Raw genomic sequence first — 9913 nt, 5'->3', positions numbered from 1 at the left:
TCTCCTGTCAGCTGCTGTGCTGTCACTGCATTACCGTATTCATTCCTCACCATGCTCCATGCTCCGCTGGGGCAGACAGTCCTAGGAAGCCCTTGTGACGTGAAGAACCTGAGGCCCAAAGAGGGCAAGGAACGTGACCAAGGGCACCTGGCTGCCAAGCGTCTTCAGAGTGTGCTCTCGATCCCCATGCATGTTGCCCTCAGTCCACATCTATGTTTCATTCTTCTGCCCCGTCCTGTATATTCTCTGCAGTAAGACTCGCACGAGGTGGACGCTCAGGGAGTGTTTGTCAAATGGCTGAGTAAGTGAAGTGAGTGAATGAAGGGCTTGGTGTGCAGGGAGATGAGCCAAGCCTTTGAAAAGGTGCACATTTCTCTTTCGCAGGGTGGGAAAGGGAGTCGGCTCTGGAGGAAAGGCCCCATCCAGGCTGAGGGCAAAGCCCGGGCAAGAAGGCTTTGGTGAGACCCTGACCCGAGAGAGGCTGACCTGAGGTGCCAGGAAGGGCAGGTGTGTAGCAAAAACCTTGGAAGGTGGCAAAGAGAAGAGGAGAGACCAAAGGCAGCAGGATCCCGCAGTCTTGTTTGAGACAGAATCTACGCCTTGGCAAGCCACTACGTGGACTGTGCAATGGGATATTTTCCCTAGAAAATAATACATATTTTGCAAGAACACATACAAACAAAAAGACACCCATGAAACACTTTGGAATGCTTGCCTTTGGGGGAAGGTGGTAAATGGATGGGTTCAGGTTTGGTGCTGGGTGGAACCCTGGTCTCCCCAGTGCCGTGGCCCAGCTGCCATGGTGGCCACAGGGTGCTTCACCAACCTGGGGACTAAGCTGTTACAGCAGCGAGCCCAGAGGATGCTGCAGTTTAAGGCCAAAGAACTTGACGATGTGAGACCAAGTTTCACTCTCTCTGGATTTCAATGGGGAGATGGTGGAGGGTATCCTGGTATGTGTCGAGGCCATAGTTCTCTTGTTTTTCATGGACTGGTTCAACAAGTGAAAGAAAGACATTCTACACAGTGAGACAAGGAACATGCCAGTAGCAGTTCAGCACCAGTTCTAGAGAACTGTAAAGCTCTCGTTGAACTTTTTCCTGGGGTGGAAGAAGAAAAAAGGCCAGAATTGCCCAATGTCCCCCCGGATGTTGGATCTTTGCACAGGGCAATGTCCTGGACAACATCCAAAATGGATCTGCAGCTACAGATAGTGATTCAAAGATCTTGAAGGAAGTCTAGAAAGAACTGTTTCTTCTCAGAACCAGATTCTGTCCCTTGAACTGAAAGTTCATGATTGTTGGTTGAGGGTTCAGGAGGCTGAAACTACCTCACCTCCAGACAGGAGGTATAGGCCTGAGACAATAACAGAAACAGTGATTAAACCAGAGCTTCTGGACATGGATTCTCCCTCAAGCAGCTGTGATCCAGATGGCGGATTTGTCAGGAAGCCTGAGCTCCCCTCTGCGTCTCCCCCACTTGGCTGCCAGGCTCCCCACCCCCGCCCCGCCCCTTCCTCCCCTCCATTCTCAAAGACTGTTTGTCCAGTGAATCCAGATGTGAAGTTGTCACGAGCACCTGGAAGGGCAGTCACCACATTTCAGTCTCTTCCTGAAAGTCAAGGGGACATTAACCCCTCGGCAGGGCCCTATGTCCCCGCGTCATACTTGTGACACAAGCGGGGAACAAAGTCTTGATGCACAGGTTCAGATAGAGTAACACAGCTTTATTTGGGAACAAATGTCCCTCCAGAGGCCAATGCTCTGGTAATCACAGAAGGTTATAGAGAATAGAATTTATTAACGAACCAAGACCCAGAGTCAATAAAGGTGGAGAAGGTCCCTGGTCCGGGAGAGGTGACTGGGCCCACGACGGGTCTGAGGTGAGCTGGTCTTGCAAGGAAGAAATTCGGAGAGGCCTGGAGTATCTCGGCTTGCACCTCGCAGAGGCTCTGTCAGATCGCCCAGACTAACGGACCCAGACAATTGTTCTGGAGTGTCCCGCTCAGAGCCTCACAGGGGGTCTTAGCCGAGCGCCCAGTCAGACCTCTCACAGCATTGCTCTGCTTCTTTCCTCTTTTCCTTGGGCTTGTTTACTTCTTAGGTGAGAACCAAAGTTGTTTCGGTGAACGAGTTTATCTCTCAGTTTTGTTATGCTCAGTTTCACACAAAAACATGTTTTTCACTTCACTCTTATCAGTCTCACACATGTGCGGCCATAGTCCTGTCCCTATAAGTAAACAACTTGTTTTGCAAACCTCAATCCGACATCTATAATACATTTTATATGCTCTATACAGAAGTTCGTGACAGGCAGATGTTCTCTTCCTCCAGGAAGCCTGGGGGAGCCCTGAGCTGGTGTCCCATGAAGGGGCCGTTGCCTCATCCTCCCTCAGGGGCTGGGGTTTCCCTGGACAGCCTCATCCAGAAGATGGAAATGAGTGGCCTCCTGGCTCCCGCTAGTCCAAATCCCGAATCACCACGAGGCCCAATGTAATCTCTCCTTCTGTTCAAACATGTTTTTGAGTTATCTATATGTTTTTAGTTTAAAAATCTTTCACAGAAGTGTTTTACTTTTTCTGATTTTCTCAGATTTTACTTTTTCTCAGTAATATAAACTTCTGGATAGCATTTAGTAAATAATAGTTAAATTATTATATTATAATTTCTAGAAAACTTAAAGAGTTTAATTTGATGACACAATTCACTATTTCTTAAACAACATTCTATCATCTGGGAGCAGTTCAAACACCAGAGAGATTAGAAATATCAGAACACTTCCTTTCTGTGGATGCTTCTCTGTTGCTTAGTGATAAGAGAACAGTGGCGGTTACTTCATGGTCTCCGTGAACAGTAGTTGATTAAAGCATGGCTGGGCTCTGCTGATTGCATGGATGGCAGGTGTGTAGAATGAGGTACCCCAGGGCGTCCTGGTAGTCTGGGCCCAGCAGAGCTGCTGCCGTCTGGTTGTCAGGGCTCTGGCCAGGGCTGGACTGAGCTCGGCTACTCAGGGCAGGAGAAGGCAAGTACAGGCTGGGATTCTCAGCTCTGCTCCCCACCTTACCAGGGTATCTGGTCCATTGGGGCCCTCAGTCTCTTCATCTAGAGTGAAGAGCCTGCCCTAGTGTCCCCACTGTCTGTACACAATGCATGTGCCAAGGGCCTTGGGGAAGCCTGTGCCAAGCTCTGGCGCATCTGCAGCCTTGGGACTGGGGGTTGAAGTGTGAATCATTGTGCCCAACCATCCAGCTGAGCCAAGATCGATCGTGTCCAGGGTGGATATGGGTTACAGCCAAAGAGCAAGGCTTGAGACTCTGGGTGATACAGCAAGCAATCCTGGGACCTGAGACTTAAAAGAGGTCCAGCTTGCAGAGTGATGGCCTGGGAGGAGCCTTCCAGGACTTGATCCATGGCTGTGGGCATTGTGGGCAGAGAATGCACTGGGCTCTTCAGGGAAACTATGCCTAAGATACTCGGGGTCAGCTGGAAAAAGGTTTGAACCAGGTTCTGGAGCCTGCAGCCTGTGCCACCTTTGCTAAGCTATGGAACCTCACTAAGTCTCTGTTGCAAGGGAGTAAGTCTCCCGGTGAGTCTGGGAGAGAGATGGTAGATATAAAGGATATGGCTAGTGCCTGGTACCTAGCAGGGGCTCAGGAATGGAGAGTGGTTAACATTAGGCTTTTCCAGGGATAACACTGAGCCAGTCTCTGTAGACAAACAGGGATGGGACAATTAGTCAAAAGAGTCCTGACAAGGGGAGGCACATAGGGCCGACTGTATCTATCAGACTAGTCATGCTTGAGCAGGGGAAGCAGGGGGAGATTCTTGTGGATACAGCCTTTGGGGGGGCACGATTTCAGAGGATTAAACTGTGTCTCCTCTCCTATCATGGCACCTGAGTAAAGGAGCCCTCATGAAGGTAGAATGAATGAATGAACAGGGAGGGTGATGTGTAACCTTCACCTGCACATCCCCTCAGGTGGCTGCAGTTTTCTGTGCAGCCACTGGAGGGCAAAACTGACACACACATTCCCTGTGGAATAGAGAGCCTCCCTCTTGGGAGTTCTGGGTGCTCCACTGGGATGATGATGAGCCTCAGAGCTCAGGGACCTCCATCCCTCACCATGGGTACAAGAGGCCATTCAGAGCCCCTGAAAAGTCAGGACTCATTCCCCAATGTTCCATCTTTCCGGAACAGGAAACTACAGTTAAGACAAATGTTCACATATCAGTCTGACCAGATTTCTCAGGGTTTTCGTGAGCCTGTGCCCCCTCTTGTTCCAGGAGTGCTCCCTCTTTCTCCTTTATTAGGGGATACATTTCTCAGGGGGGAAGGATCATGTACATGAATGCTGTCCCATGAGGTCCTTTGCAGCCAGTGTCTATCAGCTAGGAGCTGTCCCTATGCCCATATTACAGGTGTAACACTGAGGCCCATTGAGGGTCACCGCTATCAATGAGGAGCAAAGCCCCAATTGAGCATGGAGTGGAATTCGATGTGTGTGTGCATTCTCTGTGCACCCCTTCGCCCTAGTGTGATAATGGCTGGTGCCCTTGATGGGAGACGGGGAGGATGGCTGGGTATCTCTGGGGTAAGGAGAATAGGTGGCTGGCATCAGGCTCTACTGGTCTGGAAAAAGGTATTTTTGAGTCTAAAATAATCCTCTTGTTGGGAAAGGGTTGCAGATTTGGGAAGCAATTCTTGCTTGGGGCCCAGGACCCTTTGGCTTGAGGTGCCAACCCATGTCCCCACCACGGCATAGCCTCTCAATTTTCAGGGCTCTGTAATCTTCAGTCCAGGACTGACCTGTCCACTTTGATCACAGTGGGCTGACAGGTGGATGTGGTCCCCACGACACATACAGCAAGGCTGCCACTGCTCTCGTTTGCTCCTGGGCACGGGAGGCTCAGAGTAGCCAGGTGGCACTACCTGTCCAAGGCTAGCGGCCCTCCCTAGCAAACTGACCCCTACACACACACACACACACACACACACACACACACACACACTTGGATAGGACACACATCCAGACACTCCTATATTGACACAGGCAGAGACACATGTGGACACACACAGAGGTGATATACACACATGCTGCCCACCCATCCTCTGCTCTCAGACATGAAAGTCACACAGGCATCAACAGACCTGTCGATGAGACATGTCCCAGGGACAGTGCAGCTGGGTTGCTTGGACAAGGCTTTTTGGTAGAAGCAGATGTGGCTAGTGGCCACTGTCTCTGCATCTCTATAGTAGTTACCTGCCACCGTTGCACTCCTGAAGGCTCTGCCGGCTCTGGAAGACCCTCCAGGCCTGGCTCCTGACCTTGGGCAGTGTGGGGTCTGTGGCCCAGTGTGTCCCCTCATGTCTCGAGCAGACACGTGGCCATGGCTGGCTGTCTCCATCCCTGATTCTCTCTTTCTCTGTCTCTCTCCATGAGGGGATCGTGGGGTCTGCTGGGATGCAGTCAAGATGCTGGGACCCTGACTAGAGAGAAGGCTGGTGGTGGCAGGAGGAAAGTCTGTGTACCTGGGAGATGCTGTACCTCTGTCTCAGTGAGGCAGAGGGCACCTCACACTGCACTGCAGTGCCCTCCATTGTGAAGAGTTTGGCAGATGAGGGAGAACCAGGAGACCAGGAGGCTACGAGGGCATGGCCAGTGGGCAGGAGGATCAGGGAGAGTCTGGTGCCCTGGAGGAAGTGAGGACAGAGTTTCCAGAAAAGAGGGGCCTGGGGCCCAGTGTGAAATGACGCTCATGGTCCATGATGGGTGGCCTGGGCATGGCCTGTTGGATTCATCAGTGGGATGTCACTGATGATCTAGGAAAGAGCAGAGCAGTGAAAAATGAGTGTAAATCTGATCACTCTCATATCTGATACAATAAACTCAGGATTTGTTTGTTTTTTCAGAATAACATTCATGGCCTCATATGCCTGACCAGTGCCCATGTCTCCGCTCTCATTCTGGGTTCCTCTGCCCCTCACTTACCACACTCCAGCCTCCTTGGTCTTCTTTTGTCCTGTTCCAGGACCTTCGCACACGTCATTCTGTTTGCAGGTAAAGCTCATATGTTCTCTCCAAATGGCTGCCTCCCTCTCATCCTGCAGGTCTCAGTTAAAGTATCACCTGTGCTGAGGGGACTCCTTTCCAGACACCCGTCCTACAGTTGGTCCCTTAGGGTTATTTTCTTCCCCAGGACATTTAGCTTCTTCCTGAGCGGCCAACACAACCTGGGCCAAGGCTTGCTCGGCAGACCTGCGCTGTGCAGCCCTGTAGCCACCAGCCACTTGTGCCAAGGGAGGACTTAAACACGGCTCCTCCAAACCAAGATGTGCTAGAGGTGTGACATACACCCCATATCTTGAAGACCTAGTAAGAAAACAATGAATGAAAAAACTAGGTAACAAATGCTTTTATACTGATGACACGCTAAAGTGATATTTTGAATATGTTGGGTTAAATATCATTAAAATAAATTTCACCTGTTTTTTAAAAAAATTTAATGTGGATACCAGCAAAATGTAAATTATATGCATGGCTTGTGTTTTATTTCTAATAGTGATGCCCAAAAATCTAGGTAGCCCTGAGCATCTGCTGCCTGCGGAGCGTGGGTGGTCCTACTGCAGCTCAGCCGAGGATGGGAGCAGCCTCCTTGCCGAGGTCAGGAACCTCATGCCTGGGGCTCAGCCGCCCGTCAGGATGCCGGAGTTCAGCCCCTTTAAGCTGAAAGCTCCAGAGGACTTCCTCTCTTCTTGGTCATTCAGGTCATTTAGAAAATGAAACCCAGACCGTAGCCAATATTAGGCCCCAAATCTCAGCATAAGGAGATATTGCTCCAACATCCCAGAACATGGGGGCTGAGCATTACGGGCCTTTATGAAGAGAGGCTTTTGTCCCTTCTGAAATGCCATCAATCAAAAAGTCCAGGAAGAATGCACTCAGGTATTATTTCTGTAATCTGTGTTAATTAAGTACAGGATGCACAGAGGGGCACGGCACACAGAAGGAACGGAACATATCCAGGACATAGGACCAGGAAGAGCAAGCCTCTCTAGAGAGTTCTGTGGAGACTCACACAGCTGACTCAATGGCATTGAAGGCCTGAGCTCCCCTTCAGCCCTTTGTTTGGGCTGCTTCCTCCACCTGGAAGGCCCATTTTTCCATCGCTTGTACCAGATCCTTCTTGAATTTTCAGTCCAGCTCATGTCTTTCCCTCCGAGGAGCCCGAGGAGCTGCTGCCCTCACACCTACCCCCCCACCCCGAGCTGGATGGGCCTCTCCGTTCTCTGAGTCATGTGTCCCCACTGCCATAGCCACTCACACTCACACCTGAGGACAGGGCCTCTGGTCAGTCCCCTTCTGGTCCTCCCAGCTCTAAGCCCAGAGCTGGACCACAGCGGGAGCAAGTGGGCGAGGATGTGGGAGGGACTGAGCGAGGCACCCCTACTTCCCCCACCCTGGGAATTGCTTCCTCCTGCCTGCTCCTCCCCCTGGGATTGGAACTCTCCTGGAGTTTCTCTGTGGCCTTCTCTCTTCCGTCTGCTACGAAGCCTCCAGCGAGGGACGATGAGGCGGGAGGGACATGGCGGCTGCAGGTAACCAAACCCTTGCGAACACAGGAAGATCGGCTTTTTCCTTAGTGGAAACAGGAAACTCTGGAAGGATATTTGACTTCAAGCCTGACCTTGTCATATTTTTTTCAGAGAATGATCACATTCCTTGATACACCAAAGATGGGCTTGAGGACAGCAGAGCCAGGTGTGAGTGACTGCCCAGGGCAGCTGAACTAGTCTAATGGTCCAGGTAAGGAAGAGAAAACAGGGTCTCAAACAAATATCTACACTCCCACGTTCACTGCAGCGTGATTCATGATAGACAAGATAGGGAAACAACCTAAATGTCTGTCTATGTGGAATGGATAAAGAAGAGGTGACATATATACAGTTATTCAGCCACGAGAAAGAAGGCACTCTTGCCATTTGCAACAACATGAATGGACCTTGAGGGCATTATGCTACATGAAATGAGTCAGACAGAGAAAGACAAATATCATATGATCTCACTTATATGTGGAATCGAAAAAAAAACCTGAAACATAGAAACAGAGTAGTGGTTACCAGGGGCTAGGAGATGAGGGAAAGGGGGAGAGGCTTGTCAAACAGTACAAACAAAGTTCCAGTTAAAAGAAAGATAAGTTCTGGGGACGTAATGCGCGGCATGGTGACTATAGTTAACAGTACTGCATTATATACCTGAAAATTGCTGAGAGAGTAGATCTTAAATGTTTTCACCACAAAAAAGAAATGGTAATTATGTGAGGCGATGGAGCTGTTAACTAATGCTACTGTAGTAAGCATATGTATTAAGTCAACACGTTGTACACCTTAAACCTACACAATGTTGTCAAGTACATGTCAATAAAGGTTAAAAAAAAAAAGCCTACTGCTCCTCTGGAGTTTGGACGGCACGCAATGTTAGTATTGAAAATGTTAAGGCGGAGAGAAAGATAAGAGGGCCATGTTGGTAAAAAAAAAAAAAAAAAAATTAAAAGGAAAACCAGTAACGTGAATTTTTAAACAAATTGTCATGCTTCGGTAATAAAAATAGATTTATTTATTATGTGATTCTTTTTTTAATGAAATGGCATTTATTGGAGAGGCACCGATGTAATATGTATTTATTTATTGAATGTGTTGACTGCATCAGGCAATAACAGGCTTAATTCTCTCTTTTCCTTCATGTTGTTGAACTGCCCCCGAGATTCCTGAAATTAGACCTGGATCTATGTATAAGCAGAAAATTGACTTGTTTATCCCTTTGTCTTTGGGTACAAGTAGCATGCGCACTCGTCTATGACTGTGGGAATATTAATTATGGTAGAGAATTTAAAGTGGATTACAGGAGACCTGGATAATTATTTTCTCTCTCTCTCTCTCTCTCTGTCTCTGTCTCTCTCTCTGTCTCTCTCTCTCTCTCTCCCTCCCTCCCTCTGTCTCCCTCTTACTTTTTCTTTTTTTCTGTGGCAGAAAGGACAGTCAGAACATTCCAGACAAAAGAAAACTCATGATAAAAAAAAAGAGAGAGAGACATGAAAAGCACCACTCAGTTCTGTGCACTTGGATCATTCTCTTTTTCGAGGTTGCAGAGGGAGAGTGGTGGGACCCAGGATGAAGAAGGAGGTAAGGCCAGGTAGCTAACGGCATAGTTATTTTATTAGAATTTTACATGACACATTGTTATATATTGCCATTAAGCTACATGAGTGCCTTAAATGATTAGATTAACAGGTGACTTAAGGGAATAATAAAATACCTCATGATATTCTATCACTTTTTAATAAAGATAATATCAGAATCAGTGCTAATGTCTTGGTTTTTAGCACACTGTGCTTGTATAGAACAATATATTTGTGTGAAATATAAATTTCAGTATTTGGAGTGATAGAGTATCATGTTGGCAACCTACTCTCACAAGGTTCAGAAAAAATCTGCACTGTACTTGCAACCTTTCTATGAGTTTGATGTTGCTTCCAAATAATAATAAAAAGAGAAAACCAAGGCTGAAAAAATTACCTAATCTGACCAAGGCCGCGTGGATAATAAGTGGCAGCGACAAACTGCAACTTGGGTGTGTCTGACTCCTAAATCCACACCCTTCCCCACAAACCACATGGCCCTGGACATCCTAGCAGCCTCCCCTCCCCCACCACCCTTCAAAATCTGCCCAAGAACACCTCTGTTCCTGCTCCTTCGTCTGCTGACTGGGCCTCCCTCCCCTAAGCCAAGCTGAAGTCCTTTTGCAGGAACTGCTCCCTGACTTACCCCAGCCCTGCCCTGGCCCTGGCCCTGGCGTCCCAATTCCGCCGGGCCCAACACCCACATCAGACCATGTGGTAGCTGAAAGCACTCAGCA

This window comes from Rhinolophus sinicus, linkage group LG07 (assembly GCF_036562045.2).
Source record: "Rhinolophus sinicus isolate RSC01 linkage group LG07, ASM3656204v1, whole genome shotgun sequence".
NCBI classification, from domain to species: Eukaryota; Metazoa; Chordata; class Mammalia; order Chiroptera; family Rhinolophidae; genus Rhinolophus; species Rhinolophus sinicus.
This window is presented reverse-complemented; position numbering follows the sequence as displayed.